The following is a 24,454-nucleotide window of genomic DNA, read 5'->3' as shown; positions in this document are numbered from 1 at the left end:
CACACACACATACACACACTTTCTAGCCCACTTAAGGACAAAAGGATGCGTAAGTCTACATAGGGCCAGTGGCGCAATGGATAACGCGTCTGACTACGGATCAGAAGATTGTAGGTTCGACTCCTATCTGGCTCGGAAGGGTTGTAGGTCCCTGTTTGATTATATTCCTGTGGAATTTTTATTTACCTCAGACTTGTTGTAGGTTCAATATTCTCCAGCAGGATTCATCCAGCAGTTGTTCCACGGTAGAGCGCAAGTAATAGGACCACAGCTAGTTAAACGTTTCCCATTTGCTGCTGGACTCTATGTGATGGCCGTCACGTGGTGTGCTGCTTTTGTATTTCAACATGGGTCCCTGATACTCTTAATTGCGAAAAAGCTTGTTGACAAAAGTGTGTGTGCGCGAGGGTCTGTGGACGTAGGCAGGTGTGTGCACTTGAATGCTTACCCATTTACATGTGTGAGAGGAACAAACCAACTCCCTGTGGGCTGCAGGCTTACAACTGGTAGCCCCAGTAGCCAGGCAGAACCACAGGTAAGGAGAGAGAGAAAGTTGGTCCATTATTAGAGAAGGACCATAAGCATCTTGCACTGCTACCTTCTTCCCCTCTCAGCCACGATCGGCCACGATCGGCCAAGGCCTCTCTATTAGGGTAGAGGGTGAACATTTCTTGGACCTCAGAAACTGAGGGATGTAGACCCAATATGTCCTCCAAGCGCCTAGAGACCTGGTGCCCAATCTGGCATGGTGTTTTTCAGCTTACCCGACCAATCCGGTTGCAAGGTGGACTTTAACAATACTGCTAAAAAGGCACTCCCAGACATCCCTGAGGCCTTCATTTGCATAGGCCCTGCCCTTCTCTTTGTCCTGATTCCCACAAATCAACACAACACTGCAGCAGTATAGATTTGGGGGTGGTGAAGAATAATGACAGTGAGGCTAAAAAAGAGAAAGAAAAGTCCCAGAAGTCCTGCAGGCTTCCTTGCTAAATGCAGCTGAACATAGAGCGCACCTTCTTTACTGCAAAGCAAATACATTAAAAATGTTGAGGAGAGACTAATTGAAAAATACATATTACGGGGACAGCACTGGGACCTGCTTTATTTTTTCAATTAGTCTTGAAAACAAAAAAGATTTCTCTCCTGAAAGCTGTTAAAAATATGGAACGCTTCACGAATTTGCGTGTCATCCTTGCGCAGGGGCCATGCTAATCTTCTCTGTATCGTTCCAATTTTAGTATATGTGCTGCCGAAGCGAGCACACTTTATTGATGAACTGACAATGTTTATAAACTCTCTAAATCTACAGTCTCTAGACATAGGGTGGCCTGGCAGAGATGCTCAGATGCCCAGTACGCATTCAAATCTGAGCCAATGGTCAAAAATGTATGAAGAGTAGCAATCCATTATTCTTCACTGCATTTGTGGTCCAAGACTAAACACACCGTAAGTATGTAGATTATACCAGGTTTGCAAAGGCTCCTGGGTCGGGCTACAGACAAGGAGCATTGTGACGTCACGCTGCCTGTGGAACAGTGATATTAAAGGTGAAACAGCTGCACAGTAGGTTAGGTGAAGGGCTCTGAGAGTGGAAAGGCAGCATGCTTGGGTCCCTGGACAAGGTGAGCTTATGATAATGTGTCTGAATGTTCACCTGTGTTGTAATATTAAACCCCTTATTGTTGTAAACGCCTACTTACTAAGGAGTTCTCAAGCTCAGCCCCACACAGACCTGGAACTGATTATGTTAATGCAAACTATTTAAGAAACTGAGCCTGATCTAAAAGATTTCCTTGGATCTAGGACCATTTCGCCTAGCTTTTAGGTGCTTCCTTCTCCTAAAGTCCTTTGTAAAACTTGGGAAAACCTCACAGAACAGACTTCCAGGAGGTCAGATGGGTTCCCTTGTGCCTTCACACACACATACACACACTTTCTAGCCCACTTAAGGACAAAAGGATGCGTAAGTCTACATAGGGCCAGTGGCGCAATGGATAACGCGTCTGACTACGGATCAGAAGATTGTAGGTTCGACTCCTATCTGGCTCGGAAGGGTTGTAGGTCCCTGTTTGATTATATTCCTGTGGAATTTTTATTTACCTCAGACTTGTTGTAGGTTCAATATTCTCCAGCAGGACTCATCCAGCAGTTGTTCCACGGTAGAGCGCAAGTAATAGGACCACAGCTAGTTAAACGTTTCCCATTTGCTGCTGGACTCTATGTGATGGCCGTCACGTGGTGTGCTGCTTTTGTATTTCAACATGGGTCCCTGATACTCTTAATTGCGAAAAAGCTTGTTGACAAAAGTGTGTGTGCGCGAGGGTCTGTGGACGTAGGCAGGTGTGTGCACTTGAATGCTTACCCATTTACATGTGTGAGAGGAACAAACCAACTCCCTGTGGGCTGCAGGCTTACAACTGGTAGCCCCAGTAGCCAGGCAGAACCACAGGTAAGGAGAGAGAGAAAGTTGGTCCATTATTAGAGAAGGACCATAAGCATCTTGCACTGCTACCTTCTTCCCCTCTCAGCCACAATCGGCCAAGACCTCTCTATTAGGGTAGAGGGTGAACATTTCTTGGACCTCAGAAACTGAGGGATGTAGACCCAATATGTCCTCCAAGCGCCTAGACACCTGGTGCCCAATCTGGCATGGTGTTTTTCAGCTTACCCGACCAATCCGGTTGCAAGGTGGACTTTAACAATACTGCTAAAAAGGCACTCCCAGACATCCCTGAGGCCTTCATTTGCATAGGCCCTGCCCTTCTCTTTGTCCTGCTTCCCACAAATCAACACAACACTGCAGCAGTATAGATTTGGGGGTGGTGAAGAATAATGACAGTGAGGCTAAAAAAGAGAAAGAAAAGTCCCAGAAGTCCTGCAGGCTTCCTTGCTAAATGCAGCTGAACATAGAGCGCACCTTCTTTACTGCAAAGCAAATACATTAAAAATGTTGAGGAGAGACTAATTGAAAAATACATATTACGGGGACAGCACTGGGACCTGCTTTATTTTTTCAATTAGTCTTGAAAACAAAAAAGATTTCTCTCCTGAAAGCTGTTAAAAATATGGAACGCTTCACGAATTTGCGTGTCATCCTTGCGCAGGGGCCATGCTAATCTTCTCTGTATCGTTCCAATTTTAGTATATGTGCTGCCGAAGCGAGCACACTTTATTGATGAACTGACAATGTTTATAAACTCTCTAAATCTACAGTCTCTAGACATAGGGTGGCCTGGCAGAGATGCTCAGATGCCCAGTACGCATTCAAATCTGAGCCAATGGTCAAAAATGTATGAAGAGTAGCAATCCATTATTCTTCACTGCATTTGTGGTCCAAGACTAAACACACCGTAAGTATGTAGATTATACCAGGTTTGCAAAGGCTCCTGGGTCGGGCTACAGACAAGGAGCATTGTGACGTCACGCTGCCTGTGGAACAGTGATATTAAAGGTGAAACAGCTGCACAGTAGGTTAGGTGAAGGGCTCTGAGAGTGGAAAGGCAGCATGCTTGGGTCCCTGGACAAGGTGAGCTTATGATAATGTGTCTGAATGTTCACCTGTGTTGTAATATTAAACCCCTTATTGTTGTAAACGCCTACTTACTAAGGAGTTCTCAAGCTCAGCCCCACACAGACCTGGAACTGATTATGTTAATGCAAACTATTTAAGAAACTGAGCCTGATCTAAAAGATTTCCTTGGATCTAGGACCATTTCGCCTAGCTTTTAGGTGCTTCCTTCTCCTAAAGTCCTTTGTAAAACTTGGGAAAACCTCACAGAACAGACTTCCAGGAGGTCAGATGGGTTCCCTTGTGCCTTCACACACACATACACACACTTTCTAGCCCACTTAAGGACAAAAGGATGCGTAAGTCTACATAGGGCCAGTGGCGCAATGGATAACGCGTCTGACTACGGATCAGAAGATTGTAGGTTCGACTCCTATCTGGCTCGGAAGGGTTGTAGGTCCCTGTTTGATTATATTCCTGTGGAATTTTTATTTACCTCAGACTTGTTGTAGGTTCAATATTCTCCAGCAGGACTCATCCAGCAGTTGTTCCACGGTAGAGCGCAAGTAATAGGACCACAGCTAGTTAAACGTTTCCCATTTGCTGCTGGACTCTATGTGATGGCCGTCACGTGGTGTGCTGCTTTTGTATTTCAACATGGGTCCCTGATACTCTTAATTGCGAAAAAGCTTGTTGACAAAAGTGTGTGTGCGCGAGGGTCTGTGGACGTAGGCAGGTGTGTGCACTTGAATGCTTACCCATTTACATGTGTGAGAGGAACAAACCAACTCCCTGTGGGCTGCAGGCTTACAACTGGTAGCCCCAGTAGCCAGGCAGAACCACAGGTAAGGAGAGAGAGAAAGTTGGTCCATTATTAGAGAAGGACCATAAGCATCTTGCACTGCTACCTTCTTCCCCTCTCAGCCACGATCGGCCAAGACCTCTCTATTAGGGTAGAGGGTGAACATTTCTTGGACCTCAGAAACTGAGGGATGTAGACCCAATATGTCCTCCAAGCGCCTAGACACCTGGTGCCCAATCTGGCATGGTGTTTTTCAGCTTACCCGACCAATCCGGTTGCAAGGTGGACTTTAACAATACTGCTAAAAAGGCACTCCCAGACATCCCTGAGGCCTTCATTTGCATAGGCCCTGCCCTTCTCTTTGTCCTGCTTCCCACAAATCAACACAACACTGCAGCAGTATAGATTTGGGGGTGGTGAAGAATAATGACAGTGAGGCTAAAAAAGAGAAAGAAAAGTCCCAGAAGTCCTGCAGGCTTCCTTGCTAAATGCAGCTGAACATAGAGCGCACCTTCTTTACTGCAAAGCAAATACATTAAAAATGTTGAGGAGAGACTAATTGAAAAATACATATTACGGGGACAGCACTGGGACCTGCTTTATTTTTTCAATTAGTCTTGAAAACAAAAAAGATTTCTCTCCTGAAAGCTGTTAAAAATATGGAACGCTTCACGAATTTGCGTGTCATCCTTGCGCAGGGGCCATGCTAATCTTCTCTGTATCGTTCCAATTTTAGTATATGTGCTGCCGAAGCGAGCACACTTTATTGATGAACTGACAATGTTTATAAACTCTCTAAATCTACAGTCTCTAGACATAGGGTGGCCTGGCAGAGATGCTCAGATGGCCAGTACGCATTCAAATCTGAGCCAATGGTCAAAAATGGATGAAGAGTAGCAATCCATTATTCTTCACTGCATTTGTGGTCCAAGACTAAACACACCGTAAGTATGTAGATTATACCAGGTTTGCAAAGGCTCCTGGGTCGGGCTACAGACAAGGAGCATTGTGACGTCACGCTGCCTGTGGAACAGTGATATTAAAGGTGAAACAGCTGCACAGTAGGTTAGGTGAAGGGCTCTGAGAGTGGAAAGGCAGCATGCTTGGGTCCCTGGACAAGGTGAGCTTATGATAATGTGTCTGAATGTTCACCTGTGTTGTAATATTAAACCCCTTATTGTTGTAAACGCCTACTTACTAAGGAGTTCTCAAGCTCAGCCCCACACAGACCTGGAACTGATTATGTTAATGCAAACTATTTAAGAAACTGAGCCTGATCTAAAAGATTTCCTTGGATCTAGGACCATTTCGCCTAGCTTTTAGGTGCTTCCTTCTCCTAAAGTCCTTTGTAAAACTTGGGAAAACCTCACAGAACAGACTTCCAGGAGGTCAGATGGGTTCCCTTGTGCCTTCACACACACATACACACACTTTCTAGCCCACTTAAGGACAAAAGGATGCGTAAGTCTACATAGGGCCAGTGGCGCAATGGATAACGCGTCTGACTACGGATCAGAAGATTGTAGGTTCGACTCCTATCTGGCTCGGAAGGGTTGTAGGTCCCTGTTTGATTATATTCCTGTGGAATTTTTATTTACCTCAGACTTGTTGTAGGTTCAATATTCTCCAGCAGGACTCATCCAGCAGTTGTTCCACGGTAGAGCGCAAGTAATAGGACCACAGCTAGTTAAACGTTTCCCATTTGCTGCTGGACTCTATGTGATGGCCGTCACGTGGTGTGCTGCTTTTGTATTTCAACATGGGTCCCTGATACTCTTAATTGCGAAAAAGCTTGTTGACAAAAGTGTGTGTGCGCGAGGGTCTGTGGACGTAGGCAGGTGTGTGCACTTGAATGCTTACCCATTTACATGTGTGAGAGGAACAAACCAACTCCCTGTGGGCTGCAGGCTTACAACTGGTAGCCCCAGTAGCCAGGCAGAACCACAGGTAAGGAGAGAGAGAAAGTTGGTCCATTATTAGAGAAGGACCATAAGCATCTTGCACTGCTACCTTCTTCCCCTCTCAGCCACGATCGGCCAAGACCTCTCTATTAGGGTAGAGGGTGAACATTTCTTGGACCTCAGAAACTGAGGGATGTAGACCCAATATGTCCTCCAAGCGCCTAGACACCTGGTGCCCAATCTGGCATGGTGTTTTTCAGCTTACCCGACCAATCCGGTTGCAAGGTGGACTTTAACAATACTGCTAAAAAGGCACTCCCAGACATCCCTGAGGCCTTCATTTTCATAGGCCCTGCCCTTCTCTTTGTCCTGCTTCCCACAAATCAACACAACACTGCAGCAGTATAGATTTGGGGGTGGTGAAGAATAATGACAGTGAGGCTAAAAAAGAGAAAGAAAAGTCCCAGAAGTCCTGCAGGCTTCCTTGCTAAATGCAGCTGAACATAGAGCGCACCTTCTTTACTGCAAAGCAAATACATTAAAAATGTTGAGGAGAGACTAATTGAAAAATACATATTACGGGGACAGCACTGGGACCTGCTTTATTTTTTCAATTAGTCTTGAAAACAAAAAAGATTTCTCTCCTGAAAGCTGTTAAAAATATGGAACGCTTCACGAATTTGCGTGTCATCCTTGCGCAGGGGCCATGCTAATCTTCTCTGTATCGTTCCAATTTTAGTATATGTGCTGCCGAAGCGAGCACACTTTATTGATGAACTGACAATGTTTATAAACTCTCTAAATCTACAGTCTCTAGACATAGGGTGGCCTGGCAGAGATGCTCAGATGGCCAGTACGCATTCAAATCTGAGCCAATGGTCAAAAATGGATGAAGAGTAGCAATCCATTATTCTTCACTGCATTTGTGGTCCAAGACTAAACACACCGTAAGTATGTAGATTATACCAGGTTTGCAAAGGCTCCTGGGTCGGGCTACAGACAAGGAGCATTGTGACGTCACGCTGCCTGTGGAACAGTGATATTAAAGGTGAAACAGCTGCACAGTAGGTTAGGTGAAGGGCTCTGAGAGTGGAAAGGCAGCATGCTTGGGTCCCTGGACAAGGTGAGCTTATGATAATGTGTCTGAATGTTCACCTGTGTTGTAATATTAAACCCCTTATTGTTGTAAACGCCTACTTACTAAGGAGTTCTCAAGCTCAGCCCCACACAGACCTGGAACTGATTATGTTAATGCAAACTATTTAAGAAACTGAGCCTGATCTAAAAGATTTCCTTGGATCTAGGACCATTTCGCCTAGCTTTTAGGTGCTTCCTTCTCCTAAAGTCCTTTGTAAAACTTGGGAAAACCTCACAGAACAGACTTCCAGGAGGTCAGATGGGTTTCCTTGTGCCTTCACACACACATACACACACTTTCTAGCCCACTTAAGGACAAAAGGATGCGTAAGTCTACATAGGGCCAGTGGCGCAATGGATAACGCGTCTGACTACGGATCAGAAGATTGTAGGTTCGACTCCTATCTGGCTCGGAAGGGTTGTAGGTCCCTGTTTGATTATATTCCTGTGGAATTTTTATTTACCTCAGACTTGTTGTAGGTTCAATATTCTCCAGCAGGATTCATCCAGCAGTTGTTCCACGGTAGAGCGCAAGTAATAGGACCACAGCTAGTTAAACGTTTCCCATTTGCTGCTGGACTCTATGTGATGGCCGTCACGTGGTGTGCTGCTTTTGTATTTCAACATGGGTCCCTGATACTCTTAATTGCGAAAAAGCTTGTTGACAAAAGTGTGTGTGCGCGAGGGTCTGTGGACGTAGGCAGGTGTGTGCACTTGAATGCTTACCCATTTACATGTGTGAGAGGAACAAACCAACTCCCTGTGGGCTGCAGGCTTACAACTGGTAGCCCCAGTAGCCAGGCAGAACCACAGGTAAGGAGAGAGAGAAAGTTGGTCCATTATTAGAGAAGGACCATAAGCATCTTGCACTGCTACCTTCTTCCCCTCTCAGCCACGATCGGCCAAGGCCTCTCTATTAGGGTAGAGGGTGAACATTTCTTGGACCTCAGAAACTGAGGGATGTAGACCCAATATGTCCTCCAAGCGCCTAGAGACCTGGTGCCCAATCTGGCATGGTGTTTTTCAGCTTACCCGACCAATCCGGTTGCAAGGTGGACTTTAACAATACTGCTAAAAAGGCACTCCCAGACATCCCTGAGGCCTTCATTTGCATAGGCCCTGCCCTTCTCTTTGTCCTGATTCCCACAAATCAACACAACACTGCAGCAGTATAGATTTGGGGGTGGTGAAGAATAATGACAGTGAGGCTAAAAAAGAGAAAGAAAAGTCCCAGAAGTCCTGCAGGCTTCCTTGCTAAATGCAGCTGAACATAGAGCGCACCTTCTTTACTGCAAAGCAAATACATTAAAAATGTTGAGGAGAGACTAATTGAAAAATACATATTACGGGGACAGCACTGGGACCTGCTTTATTTTTTCAATTAGTCTTGAAAACAAAAAAGATTTCTCTCCTGAAAGCTGTTAAAAATATGGAACGCTTCACGAATTTGCGTGTCATCCTTGCGCAGGGGCCATGCTAATCTTCTCTGTATCGTTCCAATTTTAGTATATGTGCTGCCGAAGCGAGCACACTTTATTGATGAACTGACAATGTTTATAAACTCTCTAAATCTACAGTCTCTAGACATAGGGTGGCCTGGCAGAGATGCTCAGATGCCCAGTACGCATTCAAATCTGAGCCAATGGTCAAAAATGTATGAAGAGTAGCAATCCATTATTCTTCACTGCATTTGTGGTCCAAGACTAAACACACCGTAAGTATGTAGATTATACCAGGTTTGCAAAGGCTCCTGGGTCGGGCTACAGACAAGGAGCATTGTGACGTCACGCTGCCTGTGGAACAGTGATATTAAAGGTGAAACAGCTGCACAGTAGGTTAGGTGAAGGGCTCTGAGAGTGGAAAGGCAGCATGCTTGGGTCCCTGGACAAGGTGAGCTTATGATAATGTGTCTGAATGTTCACCTGTGTTGTAATATTAAACCCCTTATTGTTGTAAACGCCTACTTACTAAGGAGTTCTCAAGCTCAGCCCCACACAGACCTGGAACTGATTATGTTAATGCAAACTATTTAAGAAACTGAGCCTGATCTAAAAGATTTCCTTGGATCTAGGACCATTTCGCCTAGCTTTTAGGTGCTTCCTTCTCCTAAAGTCCTTTGTAAAACTTGGGAAAACCTCACAGAACAGACTTCCAGGAGGTCAGATGGGTTCCCTTGTGCCTTCACACACACATACACACACTTTCTAGCCCACTTAAGGACAAAAGGATGCGTAAGTCTACATAGGGCCAGTGGCGCAATGGATAACGCGTCTGACTACGGATCAGAAGATTGTAGGTTCGACTCCTATCTGGCTCGGAAGGGTTGTAGGTCCCTGTTTGATTATATTCCTGTGGAATTTTTATTTACCTCAGACTTGTTGTAGGTTCAATATTCTCCAGCAGGACTCATCCAGCAGTTGTTCCACGGTAGAGCGCAAGTAATAGGACCACAGCTAGTTAAACGTTTCCCATTTGCTGCTGGACTCTATGTGATGGCCGTCACGTGGTGTGCTGCTTTTGTATTTCAACATGGGTCCCTGATACTCTTAATTGCGAAAAAGCTTGTTGACAAAAGTGTGTGTGCGCGAGGGTCTGTGGACGTAGGCAGGTGTGTGCACTTGAATGCTTACCCATTTACATGTGTGAGAGGAACAAACCAACTCCCTGTGGGCTGCAGGCTTACAACTGGTAGCCCCAGTAGCCAGGCAGAACCACAGGTAAGGAGAGAGAGAAAGTTGGTCCATTATTAGAGAAGGACCATAAGCATCTTGCACTGCTACCTTCTTCCCCTCTCAGCCACAATCGGCCAAGACCTCTCTATTAGGGTAGAGGGTGAACATTTCTTGGACCTCAGAAACTGAGGGATGTAGACCCAATATGTCCTCCAAGCGCCTAGACACCTGGTGCCCAATCTGGCATGGTGTTTTTCAGCTTACCCGACCAATCCGGTTGCAAGGTGGACTTTAACAATACTGCTAAAAAGGCACTCCCAGACATCCCTGAGGCCTTCATTTGCATAGGCCCTGCCCTTCTCTTTGTCCTGCTTCCCACAAATCAACACAACACTGCAGCAGTATAGATTTGGGGGTGGTGAAGAATAATGACAGTGAGGCTAAAAAAGAGAAAGAAAAGTCCCAGAAGTCCTGCAGGCTTCCTTGCTAAATGCAGCTGAACATAGAGCGCACCTTCTTTACTGCAAAGCAAATACATTAAAAATGTTGAGGAGAGACTAATTGAAAAATACATATTACGGGGACAGCACTGGGACCTGCTTTATTTTTTCAATTAGTCTTGAAAACAAAAAAGATTTCTCTCCTGAAAGCTGTTAAAAATATGGAACGCTTCACGAATTTGCGTGTCATCCTTGCGCAGGGGCCATGCTAATCTTCTCTGTATCGTTCCAATTTTAGTATATGTGCTGCCGAAGCGAGCACACTTTATTGATGAACTGACAATGTTTATAAACTCTCTAAATCTACAGTCTCTAGACATAGGGTGGCCTGGCAGAGATGCTCAGATGCCCAGTACGCATTCAAATCTGAGCCAATGGTCAAAAATGTATGAAGAGTAGCAATCCATTATTCTTCACTGCATTTGTGGTCCAAGACTAAACACACCGTAAGTATGTAGATTATACCAGGTTTGCAAAGGCTCCTGGGTCGGGCTACAGACAAGGAGCATTGTGACGTCACGCTGCCTGTGGAACAGTGATATTAAAGGTGAAACAGCTGCACAGTAGGTTAGGTGAAGGGCTCTGAGAGTGGAAAGGCAGCATGCTTGGGTCCCTGGACAAGGTGAGCTTATGATAATGTGTCTGAATGTTCACCTGTGTTGTAATATTAAACCCCTTATTGTTGTAAACGCCTACTTACTAAGGAGTTCTCAAGCTCAGCCCCACACAGACCTGGAACTGATTATGTTAATGCAAACTATTTAAGAAACTGAGCCTGATCTAAAAGATTTCCTTGGATCTAGGACCATTTCGCCTAGCTTTTAGGTGCTTCCTTCTCCTAAAGTCCTTTGTAAAACTTGGGAAAACCTCACAGAACAGACTTCCAGGAGGTCAGATGGGTTCCCTTGTGCCTTCACACACACATACACACACTTTCTAGCCCACTTAAGGACAAAAGGATGCGTAAGTCTACATAGGGCCAGTGGCGCAATGGATAACGCGTCTGACTACGGATCAGAAGATTGTAGGTTCGACTCCTATCTGGCTCGGAAGGGTTGTAGGTCCCTGTTTGATTATATTCCTGTGGAATTTTTATTTACCTCAGACTTGTTGTAGGTTCAATATTCTCCAGCAGGACTCATCCAGCAGTTGTTCCACGGTAGAGCGCAAGTAATAGGACCACAGCTAGTTAAACGTTTCCCATTTGCTGCTGGACTCTATGTGATGGCCGTCACGTGGTGTGCTGCTTTTGTATTTCAACATGGGTCCCTGATACTCTTAATTGCGAAAAAGCTTGTTGACAAAAGTGTGTGTGCGCGAGGGTCTGTGGACGTAGGCAGGTGTGTGCACTTGAATGCTTACCCATTTACATGTGTGAGAGGAACAAACCAACTCCCTGTGGGCTGCAGGCTTACAACTGGTAGCCCCAGTAGCCAGGCAGAACCACAGGTAAGGAGAGAGAGAAAGTTGGTCCATTATTAGAGAAGGACCATAAGCATCTTGCACTGCTACCTTCTTCCCCTCTCAGCCACGATCGGCCAAGACCTCTCTATTAGGGTAGAGGGTGAACATTTCTTGGACCTCAGAAACTGAGGGATGTAGACCCAATATGTCCTCCAAGCGCCTAGACACCTGGTGCCCAATCTGGCATGGTGTTTTTCAGCTTACCCGACCAATCCGGTTGCAAGGTGGACTTTAACAATACTGCTAAAAAGGCACTCCCAGACATCCCTGAGGCCTTCATTTGCATAGGCCCTGCCCTTCTCTTTGTCCTGCTTCCCACAAATCAACACAACACTGCAGCAGTATAGATTTGGGGGTGGTGAAGAATAATGACAGTGAGGCTAAAAAAGAGAAAGAAAAGTCCCAGAAGTCCTGCAGGCTTCCTTGCTAAATGCAGCTGAACATAGAGCGCACCTTCTTTACTGCAAAGCAAATACATTAAAAATGTTGAGGAGAGACTAATTGAAAAATACATATTACGGGGACAGCACTGGGACCTGCTTTATTTTTTCAATTAGTCTTGAAAACAAAAAAGATTTCTCTCCTGAAAGCTGTTAAAAATATGGAACGCTTCACGAATTTGCGTGTCATCCTTGCGCAGGGGCCATGCTAATCTTCTCTGTATCGTTCCAATTTTAGTATATGTGCTGCCGAAGCGAGCACACTTTATTGATGAACTGACAATGTTTATAAACTCTCTAAATCTACAGTCTCTAGACATAGGGTGGCCTGGCAGAGATGCTCAGATGGCCAGTACGCATTCAAATCTGAGCCAATGGTCAAAAATGGATGAAGAGTAGCAATCCATTATTCTTCACTGCATTTGTGGTCCAAGACTAAACACACCGTAAGTATGTAGATTATACCAGGTTTGCAAAGGCTCCTGGGTCGGGCTACAGACAAGGAGCATTGTGACGTCACGCTGCCTGTGGAACAGTGATATTAAAGGTGAAACAGCTGCACAGTAGGTTAGGTGAAGGGCTCTGAGAGTGGAAAGGCAGCATGCTTGGGTCCCTGGACAAGGTGAGCTTATGATAATGTGTCTGAATGTTCACCTGTGTTGTAATATTAAACCCCTTATTGTTGTAAACGCCTACTTACTAAGGAGTTCTCAAGCTCAGCCCCACACAGACCTGGAACTGATTATGTTAATGCAAACTATTTAAGAAACTGAGCCTGATCTAAAAGATTTCCTTGGATCTAGGACCATTTCGCCTAGCTTTTAGGTGCTTCCTTCTCCTAAAGTCCTTTGTAAAACTTGGGAAAACCTCACAGAACAGACTTCCAGGAGGTCAGATGGGTTCCCTTGTGCCTTCACACACACATACACACACTTTCTAGCCCACTTAAGGACAAAAGGATGCGTAAGTCTACATAGGGCCAGTGGCGCAATGGATAACGCGTCTGACTACGGATCAGAAGATTGTAGGTTCGACTCCTATCTGGCTCGGAAGGGTTGTAGGTCCCTGTTTGATTATATTCCTGTGGAATTTTTATTTACCTCAGACTTGTTGTAGGTTCAATATTCTCCAGCAGGACTCATCCAGCAGTTGTTCCACGGTAGAGCGCAAGTAATAGGACCACAGCTAGTTAAACGTTTCCCATTTGCTGCTGGACTCTATGTGATGGCCGTCACGTGGTGTGCTGCTTTTGTATTTCAACATGGGTCCCTGATACTCTTAATTGCGAAAAAGCTTGTTGACAAAAGTGTGTGTGCGCGAGGGTCTGTGGACGTAGGCAGGTGTGTGCACTTGAATGCTTACCCATTTACATGTGTGAGAGGAACAAACCAACTCCCTGTGGGCTGCAGGCTTACAACTGGTAGCCCCAGTAGCCAGGCAGAACCACAGGTAAGGAGAGAGAGAAAGTTGGTCCATTATTAGAGAAGGACCATAAGCATCTTGCACTGCTACCTTCTTCCCCTCTCAGCCACGATCGGCCAAGACCTCTCTATTAGGGTAGAGGGTGAACATTTCTTGGACCTCAGAAACTGAGGGATGTAGACCCAATATGTCCTCCAAGCGCCTAGACACCTGGTGCCCAATCTGGCATGGTGTTTTTCAGCTTACCCGACCAATCCGGTTGCAAGGTGGACTTTAACAATACTGCTAAAAAGGCACTCCCAGACATCCCTGAGGCCTTCATTTGCATAGGCCCTGCCCTTCTCTTTGTCCTGCTTCCCACAAATCAACACAACACTGCAGCAGTATAGATTTGGGGGTGGTGAAGAATAATGACAGTGAGGCTAAAAAAGAGAAAGAAAAGTCCCAGAAGTCCTGCAGGCTTCCTTGCTAAATGCAGCTGAACATAGAGCGCACCTTCTTTACTGCAAAGCAAATACATTAAAAATGTTGAGGAGAGACTAATTGAAAAATACATATTACGGGGACAGCACTGGGACCTGCTTTATTTTTTCAATTAGTCTTGAAAACAAAAAAGATTTCTCTCCTGAAAGCTGTTAAAAATATGGAACGCTTCACGAATTTGCGTGTCATCCTTGCGCAGGGGCCATGCTAATCTTCTCTGTATCGTTCCAATTTTAGTATATGTGCTGCCGAAGCGAGCACACTTTATTGATGAACTGACAATGTTTATAAACTCTCTAAATCTACAGTCTCTAGACATAGGGTGGCCTGGCAGAGATGCTCAGATGGCCAGTACGCATTCAAATCTGAGCCAATGGTCAAAAATGGATGAAGAGTAGCAATCCATTATTCTTCACTGCATTTGTGGTCCAAGACTAAACACACCGTAAGTATGTAGATTATACCAGGTTTGCAAAGGCTCCTGGGTCGGGCTACAGACAAGGAGCATTGTGACGTCACGCTGCCTGTGGAACAGTGATATTAAAGGTGAAACAGCTGCACAGTAGGTTAGGTGAAGGGCTCTGAGAGTGGAAAGGCAGCATGCTTGGGTCCCTGGACAAGGTGAGCTTATGATAATGTGTCTGAATGTTCACCTGTGTTGTAATATTAAACCCCTTATTGTTGTAAACGCCTACTTACTAAGGAGTTCTCAAGCTCAGCCCCACACAGACCTGGAACTGATTATGTTAATGCAAACTATTTAAGAAACTGAGCCTGATCTAAAAGATTTCCTTGGATCTAGGACCATTTCGCCTAGCTTTTAGGTGCTTCCTTCTCCTAAAGTCCTTTGTAAAACTTGGGAAAACCTCACAGAACAGACTTCCAGGAGGTCAGATGGGTTTCCTTGTGCCTTCACACACACATACACACACTTTCTAGCCCACTTAAGGACAAAAGGATGCGTAAGTCTACATAGGGCCAGTGGCGCAATGGATAACGCGTCTGACTACGGATCAGAAGATTGTAGGTTCGACTCCTATCTGGCTCGGAAGGGTTGTAGGTCCCTGTTTGATTATATTCCTGTGGAATTTTTATTTACCTCAGACTTGTTGTAGGTTCAATATTCTCCAGCAGGATTCATCCAGCAGTTGTTCCACGGTAGAGCGCAAGTAATAGGACCACAGCTAGTTAAACGTTTCCCATTTGCTGCTGGACTCTATGTGATGGCCGTCACGTGGTGTGCTGCTTTTGTATTTCAACATGGGTCCCTGATACTCTTAATTGCGAAAAAGCTTGTTGACAAAAGTGTGTGTGCGCGAGGGTCTGTGGACGTAGGCAGGTGTGTGCACTTGAATGCTTACCCATTTACATGTGTGAGAGGAACAAACCAACTCCCTGTGGGCTGCAGGCTTACAACTGGTAGCCCCAGTAGCCAGGCAGAACCACAGGTAAGGAGAGAGAGAAAGTTGGTCCATTATTAGAGAAGGACCATAAGCATCTTGCACTGCTACCTTCTTCCCCTCTCAGCCACGATCGGCCAAGGCCTCTCTATTAGGGTAGAGGGTGAACATTTCTTGGACCTCAGAAACTGAGGGATGTAGACCCAATATGTCCTCCAAGCGCCTAGAGACCTGGTGCCCAATCTGGCATGGTGTTTTTCAGCTTACCCGACCAATCCGGTTGCAAGGTGGACTTTAACAATACTGCTAAAAAGGCACTCCCAGACATCCCTGAGGCCTTCATTTGCATAGGCCCTGCCCTTCTCTTTGTCCTGATTCCCACAAATCAACACAACACTGCAGCAGTATAGATTTGGGGGTGGTGAAGAATAATGACAGTGAGGCTAAAAAAGAGAAAGAAAAGTCCCAGAAGTCCTGCAGGCTTCCTTGCTAAATGCAGCTGAACATAGAGCGCACCTTCTTTACTGCAAAGCAAATACATTAAAAATGTTGAGGAGAGACTAATTGAAAAATACATATTACGGGGACAGCACTGGGACCTGCTTTATTTTTTCAATTAGTCTTGAAAACAAAAAAGATTTCTCTCCTGAAAGCTGTTAAAAATATGGAACGCTTCACGAATTTGCGTGTCATCCTTGCGCAGGGGCCATGCTAATCTTCTCTGTATCGTTCCAATTTTAGTATATGTGCTGCCGAAGCGAGCACACTTTATTGATGAACTGACAATGTTTATAAACTCTCTAAATCTACAGTCTCTAGACATAGGGTGGCCTGGCAGAGATGCTCAGATGCCCAGTACGCATTCAAATCTGAGCCAATGGTCAAAAATGTATGAAGAGTAGCAATCCATTATTCTTCACTGCATTTGTGGTCCAAGACTAAACACACCGTAAGTATGTAGATTATACCAGGTTTGCAAAGGCTCCTGGGTCGGGCTACAGACAAGGAGCATTGTGACGTCACGCTGCCTGTGGAACAGTGATATTAAAGGTGAAACAGCTGCACAGTAGGTTAGGTGAAGGGCTCTGAGAGTGGAAAGGCAGCATGCTTGGGTCCCTGGACAAGGTGAGCTTATGATAATGTGTCTGAATGTTCACCTGTGTTGTAATATTAAACCCCTTATTGTTGTAAACGCCTACTTACTAAGGAGTTCTCAAGCTCAGCCCCACACAGACCTGGAACTGATTATGTTAATGCAAACTATTTAAGAAACTGAGCCTGATCTAAAAGATTTCCTTGGATCTAGGACCATTTCGCCTAGCTTTTAGGTGCTTCCTTCTCCTAAAGTCCTTTGTAAAACTTGGGAAAACCTCACAGAACAGACTTCCAGGAGGTCAGATGGGTTCCCTTGTGCCTTCACACACACATACACACACTTTCTAGCCCACTTAAGGACAAAAGGATGCGTAAGTCTACATAGGGCCAGTGGCGCAATGGATAACGCGTCTGACTACGGATCAGAAGATTGTAGGTTCGACTCCTATCTGGCTCGGAAGGGTTGTAGGTCCCTGTTTGATTATATTCCTGTGGAATTTTTATTTACCTCAGACTTGTTGTAGGTTCAATATTCTCCAGCAGGACTCATCCAGCAGTTGTTCCACGGTAGAGCGCAAGTAATAGGACCACAGCTAGTTAAACGTTTCCCATTTGCTGCTGGACTCTATGTGATGGCCGTCACGTGGTGTGCTGCTTTTGTATTTCAACATGGGTCCCTGATACTCTTAATTGCGAAAAAGCTTGTTGACAAAAGTGTGTGTGCGCGAGGGTCTGTGGACGTAGGCAGGTGTGTGCACTTGAATGCTTACCCATTTACATGTGTGAGAGGAACAAACCAACTCCCTGTGGGCTGCAGGCTTACAACTGGTAGCCCCAGTAGCCAGGCAGAACCACAGGTAAGGAGAGAGAGAAAGTTGGTCCATTATTAGAGAAGGACCATAAGCATCTTGCACTGCTACCTTCTTCCCCTCTCAGCCACAATCGGCCAAGACCTCTCTATTAGGGTAGAGGGTGAACATTTCTTGGACCTCAGAAACTGAGGGATGTAGACCCAATATGTCCTCCAAGCGCCTAGACACCTGGTGCCCAATCTGGCATGGTGTTTTTCAGCTTACCCGACCAATCCGGTTGCAAGGTGGACTTTAACAATACTGCTAAAAAGGCACTCCCAGACATCCCTGAGGCCTTCATTTGCATAGGCCCTGCCCTTCTCTTTGTCCTGCTTCCCACAAATCAACACAACACTGCAGCAGTATAGATTTGGGGGTGGTGAAGAATAATGACAGTGAGGCTAAAAAAGAGAAAGAAAAGTCCCAGAAGTCCTGCAGGCTTCCTTGCTAAATGCAGCTGAACATAGAGCGCACCTTCTTTACTGCAAAGCAAATACATTAAAAATGTTGAGGAGAGACTAATTGAAAAATACATATTACGGGGACAGCACTGGGACCTGCTTTATTTTTTCAATTAGTCTTGAAAACAAAAAAGATTTCTCTCCTGAAAGCTGTTAAAAATATGGAACGCTTCACGAATTTGCGTGTCATCCTTGCGCAGGGGCCATGCTAATCTTCTCTGTATCGTTCCAATTTTAGTATATGTGCTGCCGAAGCGAGCACACTTTATTGATGAACTGACAATGTTTATAAACTCTCTAAATCTACAGTCTCTAGACATAGGGTGGCCTGGCAGAGATGCTCAGATGCCCAGTACGCATTCAAATCTGAGCCAATGGTCAAAAATGTATGAAGAGTAGCAATCCATTATTCTTCACTGCATTTGTGGTCCAAGACTAAACACACCGTAAGTATGTAGATTATACCAGGTTTGCAAAGGCTCCTGGGTCGGGCTACAGACAAGGAGCATTGTGACGTCACGCTGCCTGTGGAACAGTGATATTAAAGGTGAAACAGCTGCACAGTAGGTTAGGTGAAGGGCTCTGAGAGTGGAAAGGCAGCATGCTTGGGTCCCTGGACAAGGTGAGCTTATGATAATGTGTCTGAATGTTCACCTGTGTTGTAATATTAAACCCCTTATTGTTGTAAACGCCTACTTACTAAGGAGTTCTCAAGCTCAGCCCCACACAGACCTGGAACTGATTATGTTAATGCAAACTATTTAAGAAACTGAGCCTGATCTAAAAGATTTCCTTGGATCTAGGACCATTTCGCCTAGCTTTTAGGTGCTTCCTTCTCCTAAAGTCCTTTGTAAAACTTGGGAAAACCTCACAGAACAGACTTCCAGGAGGTCAGATGGGTTCCCTTGTGCCTTCACACACACATACACACACTTTCTAGCCCACTTAAGGACAAAAGGATGCGTAAGTCTACATAGGGCCAGTGGCGCAATGGATAACGCGTCTGACTACGGATCAGAAGATTGTAGGTTCGACTCCTATCTGGCTCGGAAGGGTTGTAGGTCCCTGTTTGATTATATTCCTGTGGAATTTTTATTTACCTCAGACTTGTTGTAGGTTCAATATTCTCCAGCAGGACTCATCCAGCAGTTGTTCCACGGTAGAGCGCAAGTAATAGGACCACAGCTAGTTAAACGTTTCCCATTTGCTGCTGGACTCTATGTGATGGCCGTCACGTGGTGTGCTGCTTTTGTATTTCAACATGGGTCCCTGATACTCTTAATTGCGAAAAAGCTTGTTGACAAAAGTGTGTGTGCGCGAGGGTCTGTGGACGTAGGCAGGTGTGTGCACTTGAATGCTTACCCATTTACATGTGTGAGAGGAACAAACCAACTCCCTGTGGGCTGCAGGCTTACAACTGGTAGCCCCAGTAGCCAGGCAGAACCACAGGTAAGGAGAGAGAGAAAGTTGGTCCATTATTAGAGAAGGACCATAAGCATCTTGCACTGCTACCTTCTTCCCCTCTCAGCCACGATCGGCCAAGACCTCTCTATTAGGGTAGAGGGTGAACATTTCTTGGACCTCAGAAACTGAGGGATGTAGACCCAATATGTCCTCCAAGCGCCTAGACACCTGGTGCCCAATCTGGCATGGTGTTTTTCAGCTTACCCGACCAATCCGGTTGCAAGGTGGACTTTAACAATACTGCTAAAAAGGCACTCCCAGACATCCCTGAGGCCTTCATTTGCATAGGCCCTGCCCTTCTCTTTGTCCTGCTTCCCACAAATCAACACAACACTGCAGCAGTATAGATTTGGGGGTGGTGAAGAATAATGACAGTGAGGCTAAAAAAGAGAAAGAAAAGTCCCAGAAGTCCTGCAGGCTTCCTTGCTAAATGCAGCTGAACATAGAGCGCACCTTCTTTACTGCAAAGCAAATACATTAAAAATGTTGAGGAGAGACTAATTGAAAAATACATATTACGGGGACAGCACTGGGACCTGCTTTATTTTTTCAATTAGTCTTGAAAACAAAAAAGATTTCTCTCCTGAAAGCTGTTAAAAATATGGAACGCTTCACGAATTTGCGTGTCATCCTTGCGCAGGGGCCATGCTAATCTTCTCTGTATCGTTCCAATTTTAGTATATGTGCTGCCGAAGCGAGCACACTTTATTGATGAACTGACAATGTTTATAAACTCTCTAAATCTACAGTCTCTAGACATAGGGTGGCCTGGCAGAGATGCTCAGATGGCCAGTACGCATTCAAATCTGAGCCAATGGTCAAAAATGGATGAAGAGTAGCAATCCATTATTCTTCACTGCATTTGTGGTCCAAGACTAAACACACCGTAAGTATGTAGATTATACCAGGTTTGCAAAGGCTCCTGGGTCGGGCTACAGACAAGGAGCATTGTGACGTCACGCTGCCTGTGGAACAGTGATATTAAAGGTGAAACAGCTGCACAGTAGGTTAGGTGAAGGGCTCTGAGAGTGGAAAGGCAGCATGCTTGGGTCCCTGGACAAGGTGAGCTTATGATAATGTGTCTGAATGTTCACCTGTGTTGTAATATTAAACCCCTTATTGTTGTAAACGCCTACTTACTAAGGAGTTCTCAAGCTCAGCCCCACACAGACCTGGAACTGATTATGTTAATGCAAACTATTTAAGAAACTGAGCCTGATCTAAAAGATTTCCTTGGATCTAGGACCATTTCGCCTAGCTTTTAGGTGCTTCCTTCTCCTAAAGTCCTTTGTAAAACTTGGGAAAACCTCACAGAACAGACTTCCAGGAGGTCAGATGGGTTCCCTTGTGCCTTCACACACACATACACACACTTTCTAGCCCACTTAAGGACAAAAGGATGCGTAAGTCTACATAGGGCCAGTGGCGCAATGGATAACGCGTCTGACTACGGATCAGAAGATTGTAGGTTCGACTCCTATCTGGCTCGGAAGGGTTGTAGGTCCCTGTTTGATTATATTCCTGTGGAATTTTTATTTACCTCAGACTTGTTGTAGGTTCAATATTCTCCAGCAGGACTCATCCAGCAGTTGTTCCACGGTAGAGCGCAAGTAATAGGACCACAGCTAGTTAAACGTTTCCCATTTGCTGCTGGACTCTATGTGATGGCCGTCACGTGGTGTGCTGCTTTTGTATTTCAACATGGGTCCCTGATACTCTTAATTGCGAAAAAGCTTGTTGACAAAAGTGTGTGTGCGCGAGGGTCTGTGGACGTAGGCAGGTGTGTGCACTTGAATGCTTACCCATTTACATGTGTGAGAGGAACAAACCAACTCCCTGTGGGCTGCAGGCTTACAACTGGTAGCCCCAGTAGCCAGGCAGAACCACAGGTAAGGAGAGAGAGAAAGTTGGTCCATTATTAGAGAAGGACCATAAGCATCTTGCACTGCTACCTTCTTCCCCTCTCAGCCACGATCGGCCAAGACCTCTCTATTAGGGTAGAGGGTGAACATTTCTTGGACCTCAGAAACTGAGGGATGTAGACCCAATATGTCCTCCAAGCGCCTAGACACCTGGTGCCCAATCTGGCATGGTGTTTTTCAGCTTACCCGACCAATCCGGTTGCAAGGTGGACTTTAACAATACTGCTAAAAAGGCACTCCCAGACATCCCTGAGGCCTTCATTTGCATAGGCCCTGCCCTTCTCTTTGTCCTGCTTCCCACAAATCAACACAACACTGCAGCAGTATAGATTTGGGGGTGGTGAAGAATAATGACAGTGAGGCTAAAAAAGAGAAAGAAAAGTCCCAGAAGTCCTGCAGGCTTCCTTGCTAAATGCAGCTGAACATAGAGCGCACCTTCTTTACTGCAAAGCAAATACATTAAAAATGTTGAGGAGAGACTAATTGAAAAATACATATTACGGGGACAGCACTGGGACCTGCTTTATTTTTTCAATTAGTCTTGAAAACAAAAAAGATTTCTCTCCTGAAAGCTGTTAAAAATATGGAACGCTTCACGAATTTGCGTGTCATCCTTGCGCAGGGGCCATGCTAATCTTCTCTGTATCGTTCCAATTTTAGTATATGTGCTGCCGAAGCGAGCACACTTTATTGATGAACTGACAATGTTTATAAACTCTCTAAATCTACAGTCTCTAGACATAGGGTGGCCTGGCAGAGATGCTCAGATGGCCAGTACGCATTCAAATCTGAGCCAATGGTCAAAAATGGATGAAGAGTAGCAATCCATTATTCTTCACTGCATTTGTGGTCCAAGACTAAACACACCGTAAGTATGTAGATTATACCAGGTTTGCAAAGGCTCCTGGGTCGGGCTACAGACAAGGAGCATTGTGACGTCACGCTGCCTGTGGAACAGTGATATTAAAGGTGAAACAGCTGCACAGTAGGTTAGGTGAAGGGCTCTGAGAGTGGAAAGGCAGCATGCTTGGGTCCCTGGACAAGGTGAGCTTATGATAATGTGTCTGAATGTTCACCTGTGTTGTAATATTAAACCCCTTATTGTTGTAAACGCCTACTTACTAAGGAGTTCTCAAGCTCAGCCCCACACAGACCTGGAACTGATTATGTTAATGCAAACTATTTAAGAAACTGAGCCTGATCTAAAAGATTTCCTTGGATCTAGGACCATTTCGCCTAGCTTTTAGGTGCTTCCTTCTCCTAAAGTCCTTTGTAAAACTTGGGAAAACCTCACAGAACAGACTTCCAGGAGGTCAGATGGGTTTCCTTGTGCCTTCACACACACATACACACACTTTCTAGCCCACTTAAGGACAAAAGGATGCGTAAGTCTACATAGGGCCAGTGGCGCAATGGATAACGCGTCTGACTACGGATCAGAAGATTGTAGGTTCGACTCCTATCTGGCTCGGAAGGGTTGTAGGTCCCTGTTTGATTATATTCCTGTGGAATTTTTATTTACCTCAGACTTGTTGTAGGTTCAATATTCTCCAGCAGGATTCATCCAGCAGTTGTTCCACGGTAGAGCGCAAGTAATAGGACCACAGCTAGTTAAACGTTTCCCATTTGCTGCTGGACTCTATGTGATGGCCGTCACGTGGTGTGCTGCTTTTGTATTTCAACATGGGTCCCTGATACTCTTAATTGCGAAAAAGCTTGTTGACAAAAGTGTGTGTGCGCGAGGGTCTGTGGACGTAGGCAGGTGTGTGCACTTGAATGCTTACCCATTTACATGTGTGAGAGGAACAAACCAACTCCCTGTGGGCTGCAGGCTTACAACTGGTAGCCCCAGTAGCCAGGCAGAACCACAGGTAAGGAGAGAGAGAAAGTTGGTCCATTATTAGAGAAGGACCATAAGCATCTTGCACTGCTACCTTCTTCCCCTCTCAGCCACGATCGGCCACGATCGGCCAAGGCCTCTCTATTAGGGTAGAGGGTGAACATTTCTTGGACCTCAGAAACTGAGGGATGTAGACCCAATATGTCCTCCAAGCGCCTAGAGACCTGGTGCCCAATCTGGCATGGTGTTTTTCAGCTTACCCGACCAATCCGGTTGCAAGGTGGACTTTAACAATACTGCTAAAAAGGCACTCCCAGACATCCCTGAGGCCTTCATTTGCATAGGCCCTGCCCTTCTCTTTGTCCTGATTCCCACAAATCAACACAACACTGCAGCAGTATAGATTTGGGGGTGGTGAAGAATAATGACAGTGAGGCTAAAAAAGAGAAAGAAAAGTCCCAGAAGTCCTGCAGGCTTCCTTGCTAAATGCAGCTGAACATAGAGCGCACCTTCTTTACTGCAAAGCAAATACATTAAAAATGTTGAGGAGAGACTAATTGAAAAATACATATTACGGGGACAGCACTGGGACCTGCTTTATTTTTTCAATTAGTCTTGAAAACAAAAAAGATTTCTCTCCTGAAAGCTGTTAAAAATATGGAACGCTTCACGAATTTGCGTGTCATCCTTGCGCAGGGGCCATGCTAATCTTCTCTGTATCGTTCCAATTTTAGTATATGTGCTGCCGAAGCGAGCACACTTTATTGATGAACTGACAATGTTTATAAACTCTCTAAATCTACAGTCTCTAGACATAGGGTGGCCTGGCAGAGATGCTCAGATGCCCAGTACGCATTCAAATCTGAGCCAATGGTCAAAAATGTATGAAGAGTAGCAATCCATTATTCTTCACTGCATTTGTGGTCCAAGACTAAACACACCGTAAGTATGTAGATTATACCAGGTTTGCAAAGGCTCCTGGGTCGGGCTACAGACAAGGAGCATTGTGACGTCACGCTGCCTGTGGAACAGTGATATTAAAGGTGAAACAGCTGCACAGTAGGTTAGGTGAAGGGCTCTGAGAGTGGAAAG

General features: G+C 45.3%; 26 non-coding genes across 26 annotated transcripts; 13 read left to right on the top strand and 13 right to left on the bottom strand.

Moving 5' to 3' along the window:
* Positions 1-62: 62 nt before the first annotated feature.
* Positions 63-135, top strand: TRNAR-ACG (transfer RNA arginine (anticodon ACG)). The gene has a single exon. It is a non-coding gene; the product is annotated as a tRNA-Arg (tRNA).
* A 1,020-nt stretch (positions 136-1,155) lies between these two features.
* Positions 1,156-1,262, bottom strand: LOC147704075 (U6 spliceosomal RNA). The gene has a single exon (XR_015298694.1). It is a non-coding gene; the product is annotated as a U6 spliceosomal RNA (small nuclear RNA).
* Positions 1,263-1,976: 714 nt separating this feature from the next.
* TRNAR-ACG (transfer RNA arginine (anticodon ACG)) lies at positions 1,977-2,049 on the top strand. The gene has a single exon. It is a non-coding gene; the product is annotated as a tRNA-Arg (tRNA).
* Positions 2,050-3,059: 1,010 nt separating this feature from the next.
* LOC147704073 (U6 spliceosomal RNA) lies at positions 3,060-3,166 on the bottom strand. The gene has a single exon (XR_015298689.1). It is a non-coding gene; the product is annotated as a U6 spliceosomal RNA (small nuclear RNA).
* Positions 3,167-3,880: 714 nt separating this feature from the next.
* TRNAR-ACG (transfer RNA arginine (anticodon ACG)) lies at positions 3,881-3,953 on the top strand. The gene has a single exon. It is a non-coding gene; the product is annotated as a tRNA-Arg (tRNA).
* Positions 3,954-4,963: 1,010 nt separating this feature from the next.
* LOC147704071 (U6 spliceosomal RNA) lies at positions 4,964-5,070 on the bottom strand. The gene has a single exon (XR_015298688.1). It is a non-coding gene; the product is annotated as a U6 spliceosomal RNA (small nuclear RNA).
* A 714-nt stretch (positions 5,071-5,784) lies between these two features.
* On the top strand, positions 5,785-5,857 carry TRNAR-ACG (transfer RNA arginine (anticodon ACG)). Its single transcript has one exon. It is a non-coding gene; the product is annotated as a tRNA-Arg (tRNA).
* A 1,010-nt stretch (positions 5,858-6,867) lies between these two features.
* On the bottom strand, positions 6,868-6,974 carry LOC147704069 (U6 spliceosomal RNA). Its single transcript, XR_015298686.1, has one exon. It is a non-coding gene; the product is annotated as a U6 spliceosomal RNA (small nuclear RNA).
* Positions 6,975-7,688: 714 nt separating this feature from the next.
* Positions 7,689-7,761, top strand: TRNAR-ACG (transfer RNA arginine (anticodon ACG)). The gene has a single exon. It is a non-coding gene; the product is annotated as a tRNA-Arg (tRNA).
* A 1,010-nt stretch (positions 7,762-8,771) lies between these two features.
* On the bottom strand, positions 8,772-8,878 carry LOC147704067 (U6 spliceosomal RNA). Its single transcript, XR_015298685.1, has one exon. It is a non-coding gene; the product is annotated as a U6 spliceosomal RNA (small nuclear RNA).
* A 714-nt stretch (positions 8,879-9,592) lies between these two features.
* On the top strand, positions 9,593-9,665 carry TRNAR-ACG (transfer RNA arginine (anticodon ACG)). The gene has a single exon. It is a non-coding gene; the product is annotated as a tRNA-Arg (tRNA).
* Positions 9,666-10,675: 1,010 nt separating this feature from the next.
* Positions 10,676-10,782, bottom strand: LOC147704065 (U6 spliceosomal RNA). Its single transcript, XR_015298684.1, has one exon. It is a non-coding gene; the product is annotated as a U6 spliceosomal RNA (small nuclear RNA).
* A 714-nt stretch (positions 10,783-11,496) lies between these two features.
* On the top strand, positions 11,497-11,569 carry TRNAR-ACG (transfer RNA arginine (anticodon ACG)). The gene has a single exon. It is a non-coding gene; the product is annotated as a tRNA-Arg (tRNA).
* Positions 11,570-12,579: 1,010 nt separating this feature from the next.
* Positions 12,580-12,686, bottom strand: LOC147704063 (U6 spliceosomal RNA). Its single transcript, XR_015298683.1, has one exon. It is a non-coding gene; the product is annotated as a U6 spliceosomal RNA (small nuclear RNA).
* Positions 12,687-13,400: 714 nt separating this feature from the next.
* TRNAR-ACG (transfer RNA arginine (anticodon ACG)) lies at positions 13,401-13,473 on the top strand. The gene has a single exon. It is a non-coding gene; the product is annotated as a tRNA-Arg (tRNA).
* Positions 13,474-14,483: 1,010 nt separating this feature from the next.
* Positions 14,484-14,590, bottom strand: LOC147704061 (U6 spliceosomal RNA). The gene has a single exon (XR_015298682.1). It is a non-coding gene; the product is annotated as a U6 spliceosomal RNA (small nuclear RNA).
* Positions 14,591-15,304: 714 nt separating this feature from the next.
* Positions 15,305-15,377, top strand: TRNAR-ACG (transfer RNA arginine (anticodon ACG)). The gene has a single exon. It is a non-coding gene; the product is annotated as a tRNA-Arg (tRNA).
* A 1,010-nt stretch (positions 15,378-16,387) lies between these two features.
* On the bottom strand, positions 16,388-16,494 carry LOC147704059 (U6 spliceosomal RNA). Its single transcript, XR_015298681.1, has one exon. It is a non-coding gene; the product is annotated as a U6 spliceosomal RNA (small nuclear RNA).
* A 714-nt stretch (positions 16,495-17,208) lies between these two features.
* On the top strand, positions 17,209-17,281 carry TRNAR-ACG (transfer RNA arginine (anticodon ACG)). The gene has a single exon. It is a non-coding gene; the product is annotated as a tRNA-Arg (tRNA).
* Positions 17,282-18,291: 1,010 nt separating this feature from the next.
* Positions 18,292-18,398, bottom strand: LOC147704057 (U6 spliceosomal RNA). Its single transcript, XR_015298680.1, has one exon. It is a non-coding gene; the product is annotated as a U6 spliceosomal RNA (small nuclear RNA).
* A 714-nt stretch (positions 18,399-19,112) lies between these two features.
* Positions 19,113-19,185, top strand: TRNAR-ACG (transfer RNA arginine (anticodon ACG)). The gene has a single exon. It is a non-coding gene; the product is annotated as a tRNA-Arg (tRNA).
* Positions 19,186-20,195: 1,010 nt separating this feature from the next.
* LOC147704055 (U6 spliceosomal RNA) lies at positions 20,196-20,302 on the bottom strand. The gene has a single exon (XR_015298679.1). It is a non-coding gene; the product is annotated as a U6 spliceosomal RNA (small nuclear RNA).
* Positions 20,303-21,016: 714 nt separating this feature from the next.
* On the top strand, positions 21,017-21,089 carry TRNAR-ACG (transfer RNA arginine (anticodon ACG)). The gene has a single exon. It is a non-coding gene; the product is annotated as a tRNA-Arg (tRNA).
* Positions 21,090-22,099: 1,010 nt separating this feature from the next.
* Positions 22,100-22,206, bottom strand: LOC147704053 (U6 spliceosomal RNA). The gene has a single exon (XR_015298678.1). It is a non-coding gene; the product is annotated as a U6 spliceosomal RNA (small nuclear RNA).
* Positions 22,207-22,920: 714 nt separating this feature from the next.
* TRNAR-ACG (transfer RNA arginine (anticodon ACG)) lies at positions 22,921-22,993 on the top strand. Its single transcript has one exon. It is a non-coding gene; the product is annotated as a tRNA-Arg (tRNA).
* Positions 22,994-24,013: 1,020 nt separating this feature from the next.
* LOC147704051 (U6 spliceosomal RNA) lies at positions 24,014-24,120 on the bottom strand. Its single transcript, XR_015298677.1, has one exon. It is a non-coding gene; the product is annotated as a U6 spliceosomal RNA (small nuclear RNA).
* Positions 24,121-24,454: the final 334 nt, after the last annotated feature.

This window comes from Lissotriton vulgaris, chromosome 7, assembly GCF_964263255.1.
Source record: "Lissotriton vulgaris chromosome 7, aLisVul1.2, whole genome shotgun sequence".
Taxonomy (NCBI): Eukaryota; Metazoa; Chordata; class Amphibia; order Caudata; family Salamandridae; genus Lissotriton; species Lissotriton vulgaris.
Note: the sequence above shows the minus strand (reverse complement) of the source record. Positions and strands in the feature narration are given on the sequence as shown.